General features: G+C 39.7%; 1 protein-coding gene across 1 annotated transcript in view; it reads right to left on the reverse strand.

Moving 5' to 3' along the window:
* The window catches only part of Trpc5 (transient receptor potential cation channel subfamily C member 5), a 259,616-nt gene that overhangs the window by 175,802 nt on the left and 60,164 nt on the right, over positions 1-23,650 (reverse strand). The window lies entirely within an intron of this gene.

Raw genomic sequence — 23,650 nt, forward strand, 5'->3', positions numbered from 1 at the left:
CTAGGGTGATGTGGCGCTGGTCCACCTCTTCCACGATTCCCAGACTACTAGGTCTTTGGTACGCCACAGAGTTCAGAATATTCTATACTTCTAAATAAGTACTTTTAACATTGTGTTTATTTTATTTGTGTCATGAGATGTGTGGAAGTCAGAGGTCAGCATATACGGGTAAATTCTTTCCTTTCACCAGGTGAGTTTTGGGGATCAAACTCAGGTTCTTAGGTTTTGTGACAGGTGCTTTTACCACTGACCCAGTTCTCTGGTTGTGCATTTTGTATTGTAGAAGCAAGGCAAAGTCACTTTGGAGACAGAAAGCCCCAAATTTACCAATTATTAACTATGCAACTGTTGACCATTCACTTCTTAAAACTTTTTGCTGTGCACAATAATAATTACTTAATAAACTAGTGCTACTAAATGAGCTAATGCCTGTGTGTGTGTGTGTGTGTGTGTGTGTGTGTGTGTGTGTGTTTAAGGCATGGTTCCACTAACTAGTCCAAGCTATTCTGGAACTAGAAATGTAGTTCTGGTTATCCTTGAACTCACAACCTCCTGTGTTAGCTCTCCAAGTGCTGGTATTAGAGTGTGTGGCATCATGTCTGGCTTTGAATGAATTAATGCCTATAAAACACTATGATAGTGTCTGACATGTCAAATGGCTTATAGATGGGCTATTAATCATAATATCAAGGCATGGTAAGAGAAACCAAAGTCAGTTGGTTACGGTAAGAGTGAGGCCTCTGTAGCCATATTCAGCTGAAAGTCTGAGTTTTAAGCTTTTCTAGGGTATCTATCACTTCTGTAGTCTATAACTTTGGCTTCTTTTGTCTATGAAAAGGATTGAATTATTTCCCTATTACCTTGTTCTATGTGGCCCTAGGGTCAGTATACTGGAGTCAGGCCTCACTGAGGAGTGGGTTGTTAGCCTAGGAGCCTTGTTTGTTAGCCTGGGAGACTTTTCCACTGAGAACAGAACTTTACTGTCTGTGTTAGTGCTAGTGCTCGCTTGTGCCATAACCTCTGATTCCGGAGGAGGGCAGAGTCACATATCTCCTCAGTGTAGTCTTACTTCTCCCTATGGGGGCTTACCTTCTAGATATCTTATACTTTCATGAAGTGCATGGATACATAGAGATGCTCAGGGCAATCATTCTGAAGCCTCTGAAGTCCAGGCAACTGCCAGCCATTGGCATTTCCTAAACTCTGCTTTTTGTTCTTCACAACTTCCTTGATCAAGGGTCCAAGTCCTGATCCTTTGGCACTCTGCAGAATATATTATTAATTTAAGAAGGATGCTTCAGAAGAGGGAATATGGTGTGAATTTTGACTCAGCAATACAAGGGAGAGGGACTTCATAGTTGGAGTCTATACTTTTGAGTCAAACCTTTGCTGTCTACTAACCACTATTTTTCTGCCAGCACCACTTTATCCTATCCGCCACACCATCCTCCACTTTTCTGTAGCGCTTCCCAGTAAGTAAGCTTTGTCCTTCATAGAGTGAAGTGTGGATTTATGTGCATGTGACACTTCAATTAGTGACTTTCTTATCGTGGGAAATGGTCCTATGGTACCATCAATGCATAGAACAACACCTGCTAGTCTCATTAGCCTCTTGAAGCCATGTTACAGCAGGAACCTTTAATGCCTCTCAAAACAAGCCCTTGTGAAAATGGACAAAGGTATTCTAGTTATTTGGAGAATAGTTTCCTAAATAAAAAAAAAAAAAATGGACCACTTTTTGTATTTGGCCTTTGATGAGTCCTCATTGTGCTATGGCATCATGTTGGAAGCACACATTAAGGAGAGAGATGACATAACAAGACATGAAATTAGAATTAGAGACCAGCCTTGCTCTTTTATAACAATCCTCATATGACAACTAACAGGACCTCATGAGAACCACATGGATTCTTTTCAAGAGCAGGGCCCCAACAACCTACTCAATTTACACTATGCTCAATCTCTTAAAGGTCCCACCACCTCGCCTATTGTCACAAGGTTCTAACACATTATCCCTTAAGCAACAACCACAACCAAACCATAGTAGTAACTTTTACATCAATATTAAATCAATGCCCGAGCACAGACACATGCCTGTGAGAGGACCAGCTAGACAGCAGCTTGCATCAACAGAGAACAGAAGTAGCATTCAGGCTCAAAATGGCATGGTCATAATTCTCTATGTGAAGAGCATTCAGTTTGTCCCCATGTGACAAAGGGAGAGAGTGAGTCTGAGAAAGCTGTGGAGAAAAGAAGGCTTAGCTAGATTCTTTGTGCATGGTAGAATGGCTCATTAGCTGGGATTGGGCTGTTTTTGAGAAACCTTTCTCCAGGAAACATCTCCCAGTCTCCTTAGGTTTCGAAAGGATTAATCTCTATGGTTGATTTTAATGTTTCCAGGATGGAGGGACCTATTACTGGCTGTGCTTGTGCTAGTTAGAATGTATCTAATCTGCTTGGTGTAAAGCCCATCACCCACCCAAAGAAAGGGGAGGTAAACAGGGCTCTGCAGAATGTGTATAGACTTTTTTTTTTATGATGGAAAGGTTACAGACATCATAATGACTGAAACTTAGAGTCATCTGCTGCCTTTTAGCAGAAACTGGTTCTGTGAAACAGCTTGTTATCATTGGAGGGAGGCTCACACAATCAAAGGATCAAAGTCTGTTATCCATCTCAACTCACTCTGGCTGTGCTCAACACTTCTGCCCAAAGAGTGGGGCTCTCCACTAGCACCTGAGGAGGTGGGGAGGGAAGGAAATGGGGCCAGATGGGTGACCAAAATAAAGGAATTTTGAAAAAGCAGTTAACACACACACACACAGATAGAGAGACACACACCCACACACACACACACACACACACACACACACACACACACACACAGAGAGAGAGAGAGAGAGAGAGAGAGAGAGAGAGAGAGAGAGAGAGAGAGAGAGAGAGAGAGAGAGATTGGCTTCCCACACTGCATATTTTAGGAATTGCTATTGTTTTCCTGTGCATCAATCATTTCTCAACAGGTTCAGGCTTTAGAAGAAGTGGAGCAATTATTCACATCTTAGGTTGAACTAAGTGACATTAGTATGCTTGTCATTAAAATAATCAAATAGTATCTATGTTTTCTTAGCTATGCCTCCATGAAACCCTGCACAAGACTTAGTATGTGTTAAGCTCTTTTTGCTTTAACATGCAAAGGGAATTTAGAGTAATAATACCATCCTCAGGAGTGGAGCACTTAAGATGTGTGTGTGTGTGTGTGTGTGTGTGTGTGTGTGTGTGTGTGTGTGAATGCACACATGTGTGCACAACAAGATCTTTTATGTAGTACATTTTTGTAGTTAATCTTCAAAACTTTGTGATATATATGTTATTTCTTCCTCTTCAAAGATGATTATGTAACTGTGAGATGCTATATGGAATGTTGACATTCACACCACATCTATTCTGCAAGAGTAATTTGAAAGCAGGTCTAGCTGCTTTTATATATAAAATCCAGTTTCTAAAGCTGAAGAGTTGTCCTAGGGTCTATCCATGCCTGTAATACTGATGAGCATAAACAGCTGGCTCGAGTGATCTGTGTATATTTCCCATCTACTCCAAACTGCTTCCTCCTTCGAAGAGAGGAGCCACTGTACTATGGAGACAACAGAAAGCTCTAATTATTAAATAGGTCAGTACAGTGTTTAATGAGGTGGTTTCTAGCCACATATTAATGATTAAACTACCTCTGGTAGCAGTAATAGAGTAGTTAGGGCAATTTTCTTCCTGCTAGAAATTGGTTATGTATATAGAATATATTCTGAGGCATCATTACATTGTTTTAGGTATACATATCTATATTTATAAAGACTACCTGAGCCAGTACAAATTTTCTCACTATTGTAGGATAGATTTTGAAAGAAAACATTATAGGTACCAAAAAGCCGTTGGGTATTATATTGATTATTTCTTATCCTTCCCTCCTCTCTCTAGCTTCTTTCTTTCTCTTTGTGTATGCGTGTACACAGAGGCCAGAATCTTTCATTGGGCTACTTTATTGATTGTTTTCTATCATATTTTTGTGAGATATAGTATCTCAGTGAATCTGGTACTCAAACTCTATCTTCCCTAAACCTACGTGAGCTATCTCCAAACTTTTAGAGAGAATGGCTTCCTGAGACAGTATCTCAGTTTTTCCATCATTTTAAAGTGCAGAAATAGCTTCCAACTCATTCCTGTCATTATGCTTTTTCATAATGTTTTAGAAGAAATCTGGAAAGATTGTAAGATTATTTATTTAAGCTCTCTGGGATGCAACCCATCCCAAATGTATGATTGGTTTCCTTCCCCTTTTTCATCATGTGTTCCTTGAGGGATTGTGGTAAGCACCTTCTCTGTATGCTCCTGACAGTTGTAGCAGGCAAATAAAAGTTACTTTTACAGTTTTATTTAAATTTTGCAACTCAAAGCAAAAGATGAAGAATTCATAATTCCAAAATTTCTGATGTTAGCTGCTGTAATAGAGTGAAGACCAGACCCACTCCCGAAGTTTAGTCAAATTGAGGCAATCATAGGGTCAATCTCCTCATCTTCAGGGGCTCCTAACTTCATGGGTCTGTAGGAAGTATGATGAGGAAGTAAATTCATCTACTTGAGAGTATTTCTGAGTACAGATGTACACGGAGGAGCAAGTATGTCTGCTTTGATGGAGGATTTGGGTGTATGTGTGTGAAAGCTGAGTGCTGTCAATAAATAAAACTAGTACATTCCATATAGGCATCAGAAAACCTATACAAAAGCCACGGAGATGAGATTTTGAGATGCTGAATTATTCATGAAAAATTTGCATTTACTATAGCTGATTTCATAAATTACTAAAAAAAGAAAGAAATATAGAGCTTGGTCAATAGGTTATAGGTTGCTTCCATGGTTTTTCTAAAATATCATTTCTTTTCATTTGCTGAAAGAAATGGTTAATCAACAAATCCCCACACGAGTGCCCAATATGTCACAGGGGAAAAAAACAAAACCCAGTGACATTTTTTATTAAGAAATCACCTTTTAAGGGCAAACCCAAGAAGAGTATTTTTTTTCTGCCCCTTAAAACCATGACCTAATTCTTATTACTAATAACAGAAGTAACCATCTTATCCCAATTTCTTTCATGGGATGCTCCACAGTGATTGGTCCCAGTGAATGTATCTACTCATTGAAGTGTGGGCATAGTGCTCAGTATGTAGCAGAGCTTACCAACTTCCTTATATTGTTGGTAATACTTCCCAAATTACCCATGACCCACTCTGGAATCACCGAACCTAATTAAGGGCACCTATTAGTTGCTAATTAAGAAGGCAAAGGTCTCCAGATGGCATCCTATTCTGTAGTTCTCAAACTAGTAGTTCTCAGTCTAGGCAGCATATTAGAAACACCTAAGGAGCTTTTAAGAAATATGCCTAGCCAGGTGTGGTGGCAAATGCCTGTCATCCCAGGATTTGGGAGGCAGAGGCAGGTGGGTCTCTGTGAGTTTGAGGCCAGCCTAGTTTACAAGGTGAGTCCAAGACAGCCAAGGCTACACAGAGAAACTTTGTCTTGTAAAACCAACCCAACCCAACCCAACCCAACCCAAACCTAACCTAACCTAACCTAACCAAACAAAACAAAACCAAAGAACCAAACTCCTAGGCCCCTGTCAGACCAACAAAGTCAGTGTCTGTGTGTGTGTGGCAGTGCTGGGTGTAAGGATTTTCATAACTCTCCTGGAAATTCTAATAGGCATCCATAGTTGAAGACCACTTGTAAATCCAAAGCCACTTTCTTTTACATTGTTTCTTCTGGTCATTTACCCAGGGTACCTCTAAATTCCTAGAACGAATTCTGTGCTGCATTTGGAAGAAGAAATACTGTCCTCTTCATCCAATACTCCTTTCAGAAGGTTGTGATGGGTAATTTTATTAACACAACTCTTATGAAAGATTTCAAGCACTGGAGGCAATGTAAGATTTTTAAGTGTATCCACAAACTACTGTGGGTAGCAAGTACTTTGTCAAAATTTCCAAGTGTCCATTGATAATGACAAGTAAAGACAAATAGAGCAGCTGAAGAGAACCAAGCGAATGTTCCCCCAACTAACAGGAGGCAGAAGACTCTGCAGTAAAGAGTTAATTAATTAGATTGTTTATCTTGATCTGGCATCTGTAGGGTGTGGGTGATTTCATTTTCATCTCCATGTGCAGTGCTTAGAACTGTCACCTACCATTTGAAGAGGAACGGGCTTCTTATTAAAGCGCAGGGTAAATTAGAGATCACAGGCTCCAGGAAAACAGAACAAAACAAAGCAAAGCTAGCCCTAATCTAGAGCAGCAGATCAGGCAGAAGAATGTTTTGAGTTGTTTTTGAATCTCACAGTCAGCTTTAGAAAATGCTGCCCAGCCCTTGAAAGCTTAATTATTCTCTACAGAGAAAGGCATTGGGGACAACCTGACGGAGATGTTAGGGCTGGGAGGGAAAGGGTTAATCTTTCTCTTTGCTCAAGATGAGTGTCAAAGCAGCTCCTGCATGCTGTTACCCAACCTCTCCTCCCTAGAGGATCAAAAGCAAGAGCAGCGATGATAAATGAGCCAAGCAGTCCTGAGATATTGGATGCTGTACATCTTGCTGAGAAACACTTTTAGGCAGGTGGCCAATGTGTGTGTGAAAAGTGCATGTATGCAGGAGAAACATGCCAAGTTATACAGATTTTATTTGCTATCTAGTCTCTTTTGCATGCACTCATGCTTCCCCCTCCCCCATAGTCTGTGGTACAGATGAGATGGCATAAATGCTGACCTACATGAGGGTACTCAGAAACTGTACATGACTGCTCAATGACACTCTTTCTCTCCCATGCCCCTCATGCTGGTACTTCATCATTTACTCAGACTCTCTCTCTCCCACAGTGACCACAATTTCACCTTCTTGAGAGCTTAGTTGAAAGTATCCATCTGTTTCTTGTGGGTGTGCTTTTGCCATGTGTGTGCCTGTGTGTGTGAAGGGACCGAAATGTACAACAGTAGGCAAGTGTTAACTATCCAAATTCAGACTGCTTGGGTTTACATTGCACCTGTACCTGTCATTTGCCACACTACCTTGAATGAAGAATGTTACCACTTGAAATCTCGACATTTTTGTCTTTACAAAGGGACAACCAAAGGATTCCAAAACAGGACTGTAGTTAGAGCTAAAAAAAAAAAAAAAAAAAAAAAAAAAAAAATGACTATCGTGACTGAACTTGATGTCTTCTCCCCATTTGGATCAGTTATGATTTTCTGTAGTGATCTCTGTTTTTTGCAAAGAGAAGTTTCTTTTTTTAAAAATTCTTTTTATTAATTTATTCTTGTTACATCTCAATGTTTATCCCATCCCTTGTATCCTCCCATTCTTCCCTCCCTCCCATTTTCCCATTATTCCCCTCCCCTATGACTGCTCCTGAGGGGGATTACCTCCCCCTGTATATGCTCATAGGGTATCAAGTCTCTTCTTGGCAACCTGCTGTCCTTCCTCTGAGTGCCACCAGATCTCCCCCTCCAGGGGACATGGTCAAATGTGAGGTACGAGAGTACGCGAGAAAGTCATATCCCACTCTCCACTCAACTGTGGAGAATGTTCTGACCATTGGCTAGATCTGGGTAGGGCTTTAAAGTTTACCGCCTGTATTGTCCTTGGCTGGTGCCTTAGTTTGAGCAGGACCCCTGGGCCCAAATCTGCCTATCATAATGTTCTACTTGTAGGTTTCTAGGACCCTCTGGATCCTTCTACTTTGCTATTCTTCCATGCTTCTCTCATTTAGAGTCCCAATAGGATGTTCTCCCCTCTGTCCCAGTTTCCTGGTAGGTGAAGGCTTTCATGGGACATGCCCCTTGGGCTAGTATGCAGATATAAGTGAGTATATACCATTTGATTCTTTCTGCTTCTGGGTTAACTCACTCATTATGATCATTTCTAGCTCAATCCATTTATCCACAAATTTCGGGAATTCCTTGTTTTTAATAGCTGAGTAGTATTCCATAGTGTATATGTACCACAGTTTCTTTATCCATTCTTCTACTGAGGGACACTTAGGCTGTTTCCATGTCCTGGCTATTATGAATAAGGTTGCCATGAACATGGTTGAGCAAATTTTCTTGTTGTGTGCTGGAGCATCTTCCAAGGAGTGGAATAGCTGGGTCTTGAGGAAGCCCTATTCCAAGTTTTCTGAGAAAGCACCAGATAAATTTCCAAAGTGGGTATACTAGTTTGCATTCCCACCAGCAATGAAGGAGTGTTCCTCTCTCCCCATATCCTCGCCAGCATGTGGTGTCACTTGAATTTTTGATCTTAGCCATTCTGATGGGTGTAAGATGGAATCTCAGAGTTGTTTTGATTTGCATTTCCCTGATGACTAAGGAGGTTGAGCATTTCTTTAACGGTTTCTCAGCCATTTGATATTTCTCTGTTGAGAAATCTCTGTTTAGTTCCAAGCCCCATTTCTCAATTGGGTTATTTGGTTTGGTGGTGTTTAATTTCTTGAGTAAAGAGAAGTTTCTTTAAAGATGGCTGTAAACTTCTCTGTGGGTTAGTATAAGGATAAATATTCAGAACTGGTTAGGAATTGTGCTGGTATAGTAAAATGGTGCTGTAAGCTCTTCCCCAATGTCTATGACTTTACTAGCCCCAGGTAGTTTGTTAAATTTCCAGTACCAGGTGTTGATTTCCTCTTATTGAGCAGGACTTAAACCTAATTAGAATCACAACTATTAGAGTCACAAATGATATATTTCCAACACAATTTCTGGACCTAAGGCTCAGAGATTACTGCTGAAAGAGGTGCAGACAGATTGTAAGTGCCAATGGGACAAAATGTTTGCTGTGAGATGTGTTTCCTAGAACTGTCAAAGAGGCTACACCTATGAAGTCTCATTGACCTAAACAAGATCTGAACAATGATGTCACCAATGGACATGCTTATATGGAAATGAGGAAAATTGCAAGGCCTCCTCCTTAGACAAAAAGTTAATGCGAAACTGGTGAATTGCAAGAGTGGAAGCAGTGGTGTTCTCCTGGGAAGAACCCCCCTCAATTGCCTATTCAACATCAAGTGGTCAATCCTGAGATCATATACATACAGGTAACACTGTACAGACTAAGAAGATTGTATGTATATATTTAGGAATTTATATGAATATATTTGATGTATGTAGGCCATGAATTTGAGAGAAAGAGAACAAGAAGGGGATGTGAGAGGCGTTAGAATGAGGAAAGAGAAGGGGAAAATGTAATTATATATAATTAAAAAAAATAAAGTGGTAATTCATGGAAAGCACCTAGCATGGCCTATTGTAAGTTATTAAACATGCTACTATTATCATCATTACTTGTAAGGAGAAAGAGACTACTGGGTCAGCCTGAGGAGTCCAGTGTGCTAACAATATAAAATGTACAGTGCTGTGAACACTCCTATTTTGGGTTCTAAGGACAGCTTTCCTTGGGCAAGTGTCAGTAACATTGCACAGGATTTTTAAGTCCACTAAGTCACAGGGTTTGAGGTGTAAGATCCTTGCAGAAAGAGAAGTTTAGAGAGTAACATTTCCAAACAGAGGAGGATCTGCTTATGAGAGATCCTAAGTAAGCAAGAGGCAGTGCTCAAGCAGTGGACTGGTAGGCAGTGAGGCTGATTCCACAGCAGGGTACCAAACCCGTTCTTTCCCCATCCATATTCTGCTAGTGGCTGAAATCTTGCACATTCTCTGCTTCTCCGCTTTCTTTTTTCTGGAACTGACTTGGCCCATATAAAACTTTGAACATTGTACCTTGCATGGTCAGTTTGCAGCTTAGGTGATTTCTTTATTCTGGAAGATCATTTCCTCCGCTATTTACCTGATTAACACAGACTAAACATTTCATATTTTCTCTGTTCCCTAGTGAAATATCTTCATGTCTCTACAGCCCTTGGCAGTTCTCAGAGCATAACAAACTATCACAGTACATGCATTTCACTGGCAAGTAGATTGATGCTATCGAGTACAGTGGTAGTCATGAACTGTACATGGTAATTGAGCCTTATAATGTAGCTAGTTCAAAATGAGATGTATGAAAAATGTAAAGTATAAAACAGAGTTGAAGACCTATTACAAGCAAAGCATGGAAAATACATCATTAAGAATTATGTATGAGGGCTTCCTCTTTAAATGATATGTTTTATATTACCTTTCTGAGCATACATAGAAAATAGCAAGTCTGATTTTTCATTACATTCTCCTAAATAGTGTTGTATTACACTGTCAATTCCACAAGGGTAGATACTGTTTATGTCTTATTCACTATGATAGCTCCATTTTCCAACATGCACTAGTACTCCACTAACTCTAGTCAAATGAAGGAATTGATATTACGTATGTATTTGTACTGAATCCTAGAGGTGGCATAACAATACATGAAATCATTTTGGATTCTATGTCACTGGGCATTAAATTAATATTATTTCATTTTTAAGAAACTACACTTAATTAATTTTGTGTGTATGTGTACAAAAGTGCATATGCACATGACAGGACTCTTGTGTGGAGGTCAGAGGTCAACTTGTGTAAGTTGGCTGTCTCATCCCATGTAAGTTCCGAGGACCAAAGGTCATCAGGCTTGGCAGCATGTGCCTTTTATCCACTGAGCCACATTATTAGCTCCTTATTTTATGTCCTTAATTTCACTAATGACAGGAAGTTGTAGCTGTGGCTAAGTGATATAATACTGTTACACTTAAAAATTATCTGTAAATTCTTTCTGTTTCTGTTCAGAGAATGTGAACAAGAAGAAATAATCCTCACGCTAAGGGAAATTTAAAGCAACAAAAGAGGAGAGGCCAACAGGATTTGGGCTTTGGTGACTAAAAGAACCTATATTAGTTTTTTATGGCTTCATAAAAACGTCTACAGACTTAATGACTTCAACTAACATAAATTTAGATAGCTTTTATAGTTTCTGTATGTGAGGAGTCTGCACACAATATGCTTGGATTTTCTGGTCATGATCTTACTAAGCTGAACCCTAGGTCTAGATAGGACTGCACATCTTGGCAGGAATTAGGGCTTCTTCTAATTTCATGTAGGTTATGGGCAGAAATGGATTTTTTTCTATCATCAGTGGTCTAGGCTTCACTCAGCCATCAGAGGAGTTGCACCGTTTCTTGTTTTGTGGTCCCCAAGGGTAGTTCTCATATGTATCACTGCTTTCATTCAAGCCAGATAGATGATGCTTCTCTAACTTCTTTCTTATCTACTGAAGAAAACACGTGACTTTAAAAATATCCATGCAATTAAATGTGTCTAACCAAAACAGTCACTCCACTTTCTGGTCAGTTTATCTAGGCCTTCCCTTAATTATGTCTGTAATGCCTTTATAACTGCATCCACATTTGGTGTTGCATTAAATACCTAGGTGACAAGTTGTACCAAGAACTGTGGGAAATCTTGGTCCCATTTTGAACTCTGCTGCTGATAGTTATCTTTTCAGTGAGATGAAATTATTCATAGGATCCTTGTGCCTGTCTATAGAAGCCAGTTCAGAGATTGAACTATCCCCAGAAACTGTACAGGGGACTGTGAATCAAGGCTTGTGAAGGATATTATAAAAGAACTCTTTCCATTTTCTGAAGAAGAGATTGAGGTCTAGAGAGGGAAAGGCTTCTGGGAGTGGTGACTACAGCCATTTCATTATGCTCTTTCTGTACAATCTGTTGACAGAACACGTTATGATTTGAATGTGAAATATCTCACATACACTCGTGTGTTTGAATGCCTGGCACTCAGCTGGTCGTTTTGGGAGGTTGTATCTTTAGAATATGGTGCCTGGACTAGGTGGAGAAAGTGGTTTGTGGGGAGTAGAGAAGTCAAGCCCTGCTCTGCGTCTCCCCCAAACTCTCTATGTTCCTTGGTTACCTGTGAGTTCCTGCTGCCTTGGAATGATCCATTCCAGCTGCCATGTGTTTCAGACCATTTATCTCTGAAACCATTTTGGTTTTGTTTACTTTTTCCATGGCAAATACCCTGAGGAAAGCAACTTTAAAGGAGAAAGAGCTTATTTGCCTTAGAATTACAGATTACTGTCCACCATTGTGGGGGAATTCTGGCAGGCAGGAACCTGAAGTGGCCAGTCACGTCTGCAGTTAAGAGCAGCAATAGATACACACACACACACACACACACACACACACACACACACACACACACACATTGTTCACTGAACTCACCGTATTCATTCTTATATAATTCAGGACCCAACTTTAAGGATAGTGCTGCCTACAGTGGGCTGGGTATTTCTACATCAATTAACAAAACCAAACTCTCCCTCCAGACATGCCCTCAGGCCAACCCAATATAGACAATTCCTTTCTCAGACTCTTCCTAGATGATGTTAGCTTGTGTCAAGGTGACAATTAAAACCACCACGAGTTGCTTCTGCCATGCATGTTGAGAAAGTAGATAACACAGAAAATCAGTAGAATGGACTTTGGAAATATGGTAGGATTAAAATCTCCCGTCAAAAGGAGTTTCTCATCCTTATCTGCATTCTGAAATAAGTTTTGGCCTCAAAATGCCTACTCTTTGAGATTTAGGAAATAGTTTGTATGTAACTTTGAGTTTATCTTCTATTCATATCTAATATACTTGAAGGTGCTGAAGTTTATATCACGAATTGTGCTTATTTTCTCAGTTTTTAGATGTCTTATTTTTCTTTTAAAACACTACTTAAGAATGAAGAAACTTGGAAAAAGATGTACCCCATTTCTTCTCTTGGACCAAGTAGTGGTAAAATTATTCACGAACAAAAGCTTAGAGTCTTGATATTTTGGAAAGAGTTAGAAATCTAGGTGGGGCAGGGATGCTTTGCATGGAAATATCCTTTGAGTATTAGAAGGCTTTGCTTAAATTCCCTTTCTCAAGGGCTCCAGCAATGAGGAGCTCAGAAGGAAATGTAACATCCTGAGGACCCAGAAGAATATTACCTGAGCATGACGTGGTTAGGCCTGAATTTAAAAAGCATACAGTTTGTTCCCGCAGTGCTGACAGTACATTATCAATGTGATGAGATGAGCAAGTATTATTATATATATATTTTTTGCAGAGTCAGAAAAAGCAAAAATGGAATCTCTGGGGCCTGACTGGCAACAACCACATTTGACTTTGTCAACAATGAAATTTAAAGGCACAACTGCCTCCAGTCTTCTCTACCTCTTGGCCTGGCACCTCATTTAGATCCCTGTCATACCAGCTTAGCTTATCATGTTGAAAATGTTTTCTTTTTCATTGCTCATGGGTCCGTGGGCTCAGGCACCAAGGATAATTTTTTAACAACCAAATAATCAATAACTAACTGCAGCTGACTTTTCCCACTCATGACAGCAATCAATTTTCAACTCTTCTGGGGGATGTTTCTCTACTTGCCTGATACCTCAGGCTGCTTAAAAACTTTCATTTACTGCTGACTGTTGAGATCTTTTGCCTTCTCATTACCAGCTACACCACACAATCACAAGAGAATAGAGGCAAATTGGCATAAAATCAGTTTACTTTCTTATCAGAAACTTTCAAGAATGGTCTGGTGGAAGTCGGGGTCAAGACAATTTATTCTACTAAGTCATCAAGAATCAGCTGCCACTTTCCCATTGTTTTGTTCAGTTTTTTCTACTCTGTCCTTGACTATAACTTAGAACTGACTTGGTAATGCAAGCTATTCTCTACATTTGCAATGTAGGATGATGCCATTGCATCATTTCTAAAAATAAAGGCAATAATTAAGGAATAAACAATTATAATAAAACAAAACAAACAGAAACAGCATATAAAAATGACTCCAGATGTTCAGAGGAGACATGTTTATCTATTCAACTTCTGCAGTCAAGTTAAAACCAAAGAGTTTTCTTTACCACCCACCCAGTTGTGCCATAAAATATTAATTTAATGATTTATTCAAATGTCTGGAATGCTGATACTGTCCTCTTATTTATATCTATTATGAAACTCCTTGAACCTGAGATTTCCCACTGCCAAACTGGGGACAGAAATTTAGATTCTTTGTCTTATTCTATTGAATGAACATTTTACCATTAATATTGTCTCCTGTCCTCTCTTGGCATGCTAATGAAAAAGGACTAATAACATGAAAGATGATTAAATATGGTTGTTGTAATATCAAGTCGATTGTGTGTACTATGCTTGGAATGCATAGTACATGCACTTGGAGGGACTAATAAAGAAACGAAGTACCCCCAAACGACACTAGAGGGCAGGATTTTTTAGGTTAATAAAACAATTTGCACATTCCAAATGAACTGCTTACAAGTTTATTGACCTTGGATATGTCACTACCACATCTTACTTTGGAACACAAAGCTTAGGAAGGGTAATAATACATTTGGTAGTACATGCCTGAAACCACAACATTAGGGAACCTGAGGTAGGAAGACTGTAAGTTTAAGATTAGTCTGGGCTACACTTCTAGAGGCCATCTTAAGAAAAAACAAGCACGTGGAACAGAACTCAATGGTAAAGCAATTTTTTTAGCATACAGAAGGCCCTAGACTCCACGCATAGGACAGAAAGAGGAAAAGAGCTGTTCTTAAAACCTAACAGAGTCAGCAGGAAGAATAGATGGATCTGAGTGACTGTCACTGAGTGCCAACTCCGTGGCATTTAATGAGTAGTTAGCAGGTATCTGTAGGGTTTGGATGAGTTCCTAAAGAGTCTAGCTTCAGAAGCTGCAGGAGTTTGATGGTCAGGTATAGGTATCCACTCCAGTTCAAGAGATGAGTGGGTAAAAATACAATATTTGTATTGTAAGAACTGGATGCTCTAAGTCACACCCATATTTCTTTTTATCCCAGTTTTTTTTTTCATCTAAAATGGGAAGCAAGCAATCAGATACATAACTGTGGGATTCATTTCGCATTCACCATAACATATTCTAACTGTCAACAGATGCTACAGAAGGAACCTGATGAGATGGCTGCAGAAAGGAATGAAACTTCTGTTGGAAGTGAAAAACTGCTATTTCCCATGTATGCCAGGATGGGTCAAATGCCATGGTATTAGATCCTCCAACTGGTGCATCTGAAAGTGCACAAGAACACAAGCTATGCATAATAGAGGAATTTGTATAACTCTCCCATTGCTGTGTCTTCAGTGCCCAGAACAATGCCTGATACATAGTAGGAGCTAAATCCACACGTTGAACGAATGAGTAAGTGCTTTCTATCAGCATTACATATGGTGAATTGTACTGTAATTGTTATGAAGTGGGAGGGTGAAATCAAGTCTAGGCACAGCTAGACCAGGGCTAGAAGCTTATGGCATTTCTGAAAATACAACCACAAAAAAGAAAAGGAAATGGGAAAGGCTTTCCAGCTTGGCTTAAGTTCAAGGAGAGAAGAAATATGTTAATCACCATGGGATTTACTGAGTGTAGCATTTTACTAGGGCAAAATGAACTGCTATGGGTTTTGCTGATAATACATACCATTTTCTCCCTTGGTATTGTTTAGCATTTGCATACTCCGATTCTAACAGAGTGAAACACCCTCTTAGACCTGTTATTGGGCACTGAGTGAGTTCTGTTTTGTTTTGCTTTCAAACAAGATTGAATTTCCTTAAACTTCCCCCTGGTCTCCTTTCTTCTGGCCTTTCTCTTTGTAATTCTACCACCTGCTACTGAAATCTGTTCTCAGCTTCCAGCCTCTCATAAGTTTCTCATGGTCCTTGGCAGAATGCTCTGATGAAGAGACTGATCGAGGAACTTGAAGTTATGTTGGCCCTGAACTGGCCAGACCTTAGACTATTCAGAAAAAAATCTAAAAGGCCCCCTGCCCAAGACAAAGAAGTTACCAGATTTATGAGTCTTCTTGTTTCCGTACTCTCATGGGAGCCTCTACTGTTGTACTGCTTTCGTTGGGCTTCTTCACCTTCCACCTTCTAGACGTTCTGTATTTACCTGCTATTACTGTATCTAATTCCTTTAAAATGATATTGTACCCAGTTTCTAGAATGCCCTCTATTTGTAGTATCTTCTTGAAGTGTTCCTATATTCTGGTTGTAGAATCTACACTTGTGGCTTTGTGTTTTGCTGAAGTTCATAGATTCCTTGCCAATACCGTTGCCAACTTGTTACTCCAAACGTGACTGAAGACTCAGAGGTGTGTGTGTGAGGCAGGGGTAGGATAATGAGGATTTATCAATACAAATATAAGAAAATTTGTAAAGTTAGTTCTAGCTAATAATAGTCCATCTTTTCTCAGCCTCTGAAGTTTACTTGTATAGGAATTTGGTTTTATAAGATCCACCTCATCTATATCACCTTAAAAATAAACTCTCCATTCTTTTCATTATTAATTAATTTATTTATTCACTTTACATTCTGATTGTAGCTCCTCCTTCCTCTCCTTCCAGTCCCACCATTCCTCCCTCTTCTCCTTCTCCCCTCCCCTATTCCTCAGAAAAGGGGAGCCCCCCTATCCACCCACTCTAGCTCATCAAGTCACATCAAGACTGAGTGAGTTCTCTTCTCCTGTGGCCTGGCAAGGCAGTCCCGCTTGGGGTAAGTGATTAAACAGCAGGCAACAGAGTCCATGTCAGAGACAGCCCCGAATCCCCTTACTAGGGAACGCACATGAAGCCTGAGCTGCCCATCTGCTACATCTATGTAGGGGGCCTAAGGCCACTCCATGCAAGGTCCTTGGTTGGTGCGTCAGTCTCTGCAAGCCCTTCTGGGTTCTGGTTAGTTGGCTCCATTGGTCTACTTGTGGAGCTCCTCCAGGTCCTTCTATTCATCCCCTCACTTTTCCTCAAGACTCCCTACATATCTCGCCTTGTTTAGGTGTGAGTCTCAGTACATAGTTCCCATATTTCACTTATGTGGCTAAATACTCTATGTACTAAAATAAATAATGTGTTTTTCACTATTTACCATATCATGAGAATAGTTCATATATTTTTTTCTAATTTTACCATATTATTTCTGTCACCGGATAATATGTGCTAAAATTTTCTTGCTACTATATTAGTTATTTTTCTCTTGCTGTGATAAAATATAAATAAAGGCAACAATTTAAGAAAGAAATGGTTTAATCTAGCTTATGATATCAGAATGATGGAATTCTTCATGCTGGGAAATGAATAGAAACAAGCAGGCTAGGCATGGCCCCAGGAGTTGGAAGCTAGATGGCCACATTTCATTTACACAATGGAAAGCAGAGAGAGAGAGAGAGAGAGAGAGAGAGAGAGAGAGAGAGAGAGAGAGAGAAGAAGTGTGACACTGCAGTAACTTATATAGTTCTTTTTATAAAACTTCACTTCCTAAAAGTTCCATAATATCTCCAAACAATGGCACTATTTGAAGATAAATGTACAAATATTAGAATATATAGAGGACATTTCCCACTCAAATCTTCAAGGTTAGTAATAGTACAGCCAAGAAAATAGTGTAAGTGTTCCATTGAAATACAACGCAAGCATTAATCCACTAACAAGCCCCACCTTCTTAGTGATGCTGATACATGCTTGACTAGAAGGAGGGAAGTAATGACCTCAAGTCTAATCTTCTTCCCAGAAAAAGAGGTAAGACTTGTCTCTACTCCTGCTGTGATTGATACTTTTGTATGTCAACTTGACAGGGCTACTAGATGGGATACCAAGATAGTTGGCCAAACATTATTATGGATGTGTCCTTTTGGTGACATGATTAACATTTGAGTGGGTAGACTGAGCAGAAGAAGTACTTTATCTTTAATAATGTGGGTGGGCCTCACCTAATCTGTTCAATGCCCTTATAAAGCAGAGTCTAAGTCTCCAATAAGAGAACTACTTTCGACTAAGGGCTTCAGCTGTGGCATTTCTTTGTTCCTGGTGACTTGCCTTAGTCTAGAATGGAAACTTTTGCCTTTTGAGCATCTCCCACCTGTTGAGTTTTAGAAAGGAACTTGTAGCATCAATCTTCCTAGCTCCTAGTTCTGAAAAGTCAGACTGGAACTATACCATTGGTTTTCCTCCATCTCCATTTCTGAGCCTTTATAACCATGTGAGTAAGGTTCTCATATCTTTAAAGAATGTTGGCTGACCCTGTCATAGTTAAAGCAGTCTGTTCCGTTCCATAAAGAACAGGCAAAAAGACAAAAGAGAATCTTAAGTGCTCTTGAGAAAAGATTTTCAAATTTTAACTTTGGAGAGTTTTGTTGAGAATTAAAGGACTATGTTTGTAATACTGTATTAGCCACAAACTACAGGATAACCAAGCTACAATCCATAGGCTCAAAGAAGCCAAGAGGGGCCCAAGGGAGGATGCTTTAGTCTCACTCAGAAGAGGAAATCAAATAGACGTCTGAAGTAGATGGAAGGAGAGAACTGGGTAGGAGAAGTGGTGGGGATCAGGTGTGCGAAAAGGAGAGAGAAATGCAAATCAATGGAGAAGGAGACATTTCTGAGACAGGGGAGGAATCTATAGGGGTGACTCTAGCTGAGACTCCTAGCAGTGAGGCATATGGAGCTAAACTCAACACCTACTGTAGCTGGGTGAGACTTCCAGTGGAAGGAGGAGGACACAAATCCAACCATAAAACCTTGGACCCAAAATTGGTCTTGCCTACAAGAAGTGTAGGGATAAAGATGGAACAGAGATTGAGGGATTTGCCAACCAATGACTGGCCCAACTTGAGACCCATGAGAGAGAGCTAACCTCTGTTACTATTAATGATAATCTGCTTTGCTTGCAGACAGGAGCCTAGCATAATTGTCTTCTGAGAGGCTTCATCCAGCAGCCGATGGCAAGAGATGAAGAGATCCACAGCCATCAATAGGACGAGGTCGGGGAGTTGTTGTTGTTGTTATTTTAAAGAGTGGGAAGAAGGATTAAGGAAGCTGGATGGTAAAGGATACCACAAGAAGACCTATAGAGTAAACTAACATGGGCCCATAGGGGCTCACAGAAACTGAACCACCAACCAAATAGCATATGTGGGGCTGGACCTAGGCCCCCTACAAATATCTAGCAGATGTGCATCTTGGTCATTATGTGGGCCCTCTAACAATGGCATTAAGGACTATCTTTGACTCTGTTGCCTGTCTTTGAATCCCTTTCCCCTAGCTGAGATGCCTTGACTGACCTCAATGGAAGAAGATGCATTTAGTTCTCTTGCAGCTTGAAGTGCTAGGGTGGGTTGGTACCCATGGATGGTCCTCCCCTTCTCTAAGAAGGAGAGAGAGGGCAATGAGGGGAGGGGGCATGAGGGTGGGACTGGGAGGAGAGGAAGGAGGAGGCTGGGATCATGCTGTAAAGTGATTGTTTAAATAAATGAATGAATGAAAAATATAATTAAAGTGAAACAAACAACAATAAAGAATTAATTGTGGCATGGGTTTAGGTAAGTCATCTCTCCAGTATCATAGTCATATTATATGTGACTTGTAATGGAGCATTCATTGTATACCTTTTTCATGAGTATGCCAGAAATTTCAATTATGGAAGATGCTGGTAGAATGTATGCTTAGCTTTGTGTGAAGACATAGATTCAATGTGTAGTACAAACAAATCAAAACAAAAACCTGGGAAAATTCAAATATCTGAAATATAGATATTAGGTAATAGGATCTACTGTTAACATATTCTTTTTCAATTGAGGTCATTTGTTATAATCATCCAGTTAAAACACATTTAGGCCTGGCTGTATAGCCTGAATAAGGCTATGGATTCCTGTAGCTCTCTCACACAAAGAGGTAAGAAAGAGTGCTGTGAATTGACAGTTCACAATTTGTGGTACCTGAATTGCCCATGGCCCTTGTTGGTTATGCTGAGCTAAGTCACATGATGTGAAACTTCCTGCCACTTCTAAAAAAAAAAAAAGTCAGACTTTCCCCTTATTCTGGGAATTGTTTCAAGACACCTTCAAAAGAATACATGAAGGTTTGGTCCCCAGTACAAAAACAAAACAAAACAAAACAAAACAAAACACAAAGCACCTTACCACAGGGAACTAAGGAATGTTGGGAGCAGGAGAAATAGTCTTACCCAGGGGAAGGCATACTAACTGGTTATCCAATACCAAGTGGTCAGACCTGAAATCATAACACACATATAACTTCACCTGGACTGTGCAGGATACACACACACACACACACACACACACACACACACACGTTTTTTGTTCTTTTAATAGTTGTACATATATGTAACATCAATTAAAGAATAATAAGCTTCACACAGGCACCAGTTCAGCCTCTCTATGTTCAATAAAGTGTGTGGATATTGTCCCTACCTTCTAGTCACTTTGGCGTGAGAAGGTACTCTGTAGGCTATAGAAAAAGAATTCTGGACAGCAACCCAGCCACAAAACCCTAGACTTACAACCAGTCCTGCCTCCAAGATGTTCTGGAGTAATGGAGGTTCAGAACTTGTGGGAGTGGCCAACCAATGACTGGCCTAAATTGAGACACGTGCCATAAGAGGGAGCCCATTCTAAACACTGCCCAGATAGCCAGGAATTTGAAACTGGATAGCCCAGAGGATTAGGGTAGAACCAAACATGACTGGCCAAGAAAAAAAATCAATGAAATGATTTCTAATGATATTCTGCTATACTCGTAGATTAGTGCCTTGTCCAGTCTTCTTCAGAGAAGTTTCTTCTGGCAGCTGATAGAAACTGGTGCAGGGACACACAGCCAGGAATTATGCAGAGAGACAGTCTAAACTGATGGTGTCCATCAAATCTATCTCCTCAGAGCTTGGGAACCCCAACAAAAGAGGAAAAGAAGGATTGTAGGAGTCAGAAGGGATGAAAAATACAAGAAGATGGCCCACTGAGTTAATTAAGCAGGGCTCATGTGGGTTCACAGAGACTGAAGGGCAAGCATGAGGCCTGCATGAGTCTATACCAGGTCCTCTGTGTATATGCTATGGTTGTTAGCTTGGTGTTTCTGTGGGACTTCTAACAGTGGGATGAGAGTGTCTCTAATTCTTTTGTCTGCTCTTGGGACTCTTTTCTTCCTATTGGGTTTCCTTGTTCAGCCTCCAAAGGGGGGTTTTGCCTTGTCTTACTCTATCTTGTTTTGTCCTGTTTGGCTGTTGTCTCTTGTTGCTCTTTTTTTGATGAGGAAATGGAGGGATAGTGGTTCTGGGGGAGACGAGAGGTTGTGGAGATGGTGAGAGTAGTGGAAGAAGGGGAAAGTATGGTCAGGAAGTATTGTATAAGAGAGGAATCTTTTTTTAATGGAAAAAAGAGTAAATTTAAGAAAGCAAGTTGGTGTATGTAGGAAGGTATGGAGGTGGGAAAGGAAGGGGAAATGATGTAACTATATCATAATTTCAAAAAGTAATGAAATTGTTATTAAAAAGAATGAAAAGCAAAACAAACAATCAATGCATATTATTCTCCAGAATGAAAAAGGGTGAAATTTATATTTCTTTGACACATGTAATTGAACAATTATTTCTTTTCCTCTTTCCTTCTATTGCTGTCTTGGATACAATATCTGAGTATATCTCTTCTGCCTTTCAACAAAGATGAGGTATGTGGAATGGCTTCCTGGCAGTTATGCTAAGACACTGTTTCTTTTGTCATTTTAACTGTAAACGTTCCCTCTAACCTTATTGCTCCTAACTTCGATGTTTGCTAATTGGCTAGGTATTTTTTAGTTTGCAGAACGTTACATATTACTCACTCTATTTATAGGAATGCATGAAAATATTAACATTTCAAAAACATATTAAGTACCTACAGACTTGGTTTGTCATTTTCTTGTGATATTTTTAGCTGATTTTGATAGCAAGGTTATGCTAACTTAATTCAGTGAGCTAACTATGTACATTTCTCCTTTACATTAAAAAACCACTTCAAAATAAAACCCTAATTTGAATTACTTTCTGATGGGTAAAATTCACCCATGAAGCCATTAGCTTCTGAAATCCTCTTTGCTGAGACCTATTTTCAAATTTATTTTTTTTCTTATTAAATTTATTGATGCCATCTTTGTGTAGTTTAGAATGTTATTATTTTATGAATAAGGCCGCTATGAGCATGGTTGAGCATATGTCCTTGTTGTGTGCTGGAGCATCTTCTGGGTATAATCCAAGGAATGGAATAGTTGGATCTTGAGGAAGCTTTCTTCCCAGTTTTCTGAGATAGTGCCAAATAGATTTACAAAGTGGTTGTACTAGTTTGCATTCCCACCAGCAATGAAGGAGTGTCCCTCTTTCTCCACATCCTCACCAGCATGTGGTGTCACTTGAATTTTTGACCACATCTCTTTGATGGGGAGGCCTGGTGGCACTAAGAGGAAGGATAGCAGGCTACCAAGAAGGAATTGATATCCTATGAGCATATACAGGAGGAGGAGGACTTCCTCAGTCACAGGGGAGGGGAGTAAGGGGAAAATGGGAAGGAGAGAGGATTGGGAGGATACAAGGGATGGGATAAGGGATGGGATAACAATTGAGATGTAATATAAATGAATTAATAATAAAAATAATAAAATAAAAAAGAATTTTATTATTTTACAAGTAATTCTAACAATTTGTATATGTGTAGCAATTTACTCATTAAAGCTAAGTTGTCTAATTGAACAACTGTTTATAGTATTGTTTCTTTTTATGGGTCTATATTATGTGTGTGTATGCATGTTCATGCACATGTTGGGCAAATGCCTGTGGGTATGTGTACACTTGTGCATACAAGATGGGTGTCTTCTTTGATCATTCTCCACTTTGTTTTCTTAGGCAAAATTTCTTGTTGAACCTGGAACTTGTCAGTTTGGCTAGTCTAGCCAATCAGCATGCTTTGGCTATCCCCTGTCTTGGCTTCCTAAGTTTTAGGATTAGGAGTTGGCCACCATGCCACTGGCTTTTATGTGACTGCTGGGTATCTGGATTCAGATGCTCATATCAATGAGGTCTGAGTTTTATCTAATGAGTGTCTCCTCAGCCCTGTTATATTGTCTTCTAATCTTTGTATCTTCTGTAAGATGGCTGGTAATAGCTCTATTTTTGTGATTTTGAATATATGCATTTTCTTTTATTTACTTATTTGTCTTAAGAGCTTGTCAAAAATGCAGATATTGTTAGAGCCCTCTCCTACTTTCAGTGATTCTGTTATTTTCATTCTTAGTTTTGTCTATCTTTGCTTAAACATTTTCTTTTTTTGGCTTTAGTTTATTTTGTGCTTTTTATTCTAGTTCATTAAAATGTAAAATTATAATGTTGATTGAAAAATTCTGTTTTTAATGTTTAGCTGTAAACTTCATTTTAACAATTAACTTTTTAAAAACACATTTTTATTAAAAAAGAAAATAATTCATATTACATCTCATTTTCTATCCCATCCCATGCATCCTCCCATTCCTCTCTCCCTCCCACTTTCACCCCAATCCCCTTTCCCTATGACTGTGACCGAGGGGGACCTCCTCCCCCTGAATATGGTGCTAGGGTATCAAGTCTCTTCTTGGTAGTCCGCTATCCTTCCTCCGAGTGCCATTGGGCCTCCCCAACAAAAGGACATGGCCAAATATGGGGCACCAGAGATCCTGTGAGAGTCTCCACTTAAATGTGGAGAATGTTCTGTCCCTTGGTTAGATCTGGGTAGGGGTTTGATGATGACTGCACGTTTTGTCCTTGGTTGGTGCCTTTGATC

Source organism: Acomys russatus, chromosome X, assembly GCF_903995435.1.
Source record: "Acomys russatus chromosome X, mAcoRus1.1, whole genome shotgun sequence".
Classification (NCBI taxonomy): Eukaryota; Metazoa; Chordata; class Mammalia; order Rodentia; family Muridae; genus Acomys; species Acomys russatus.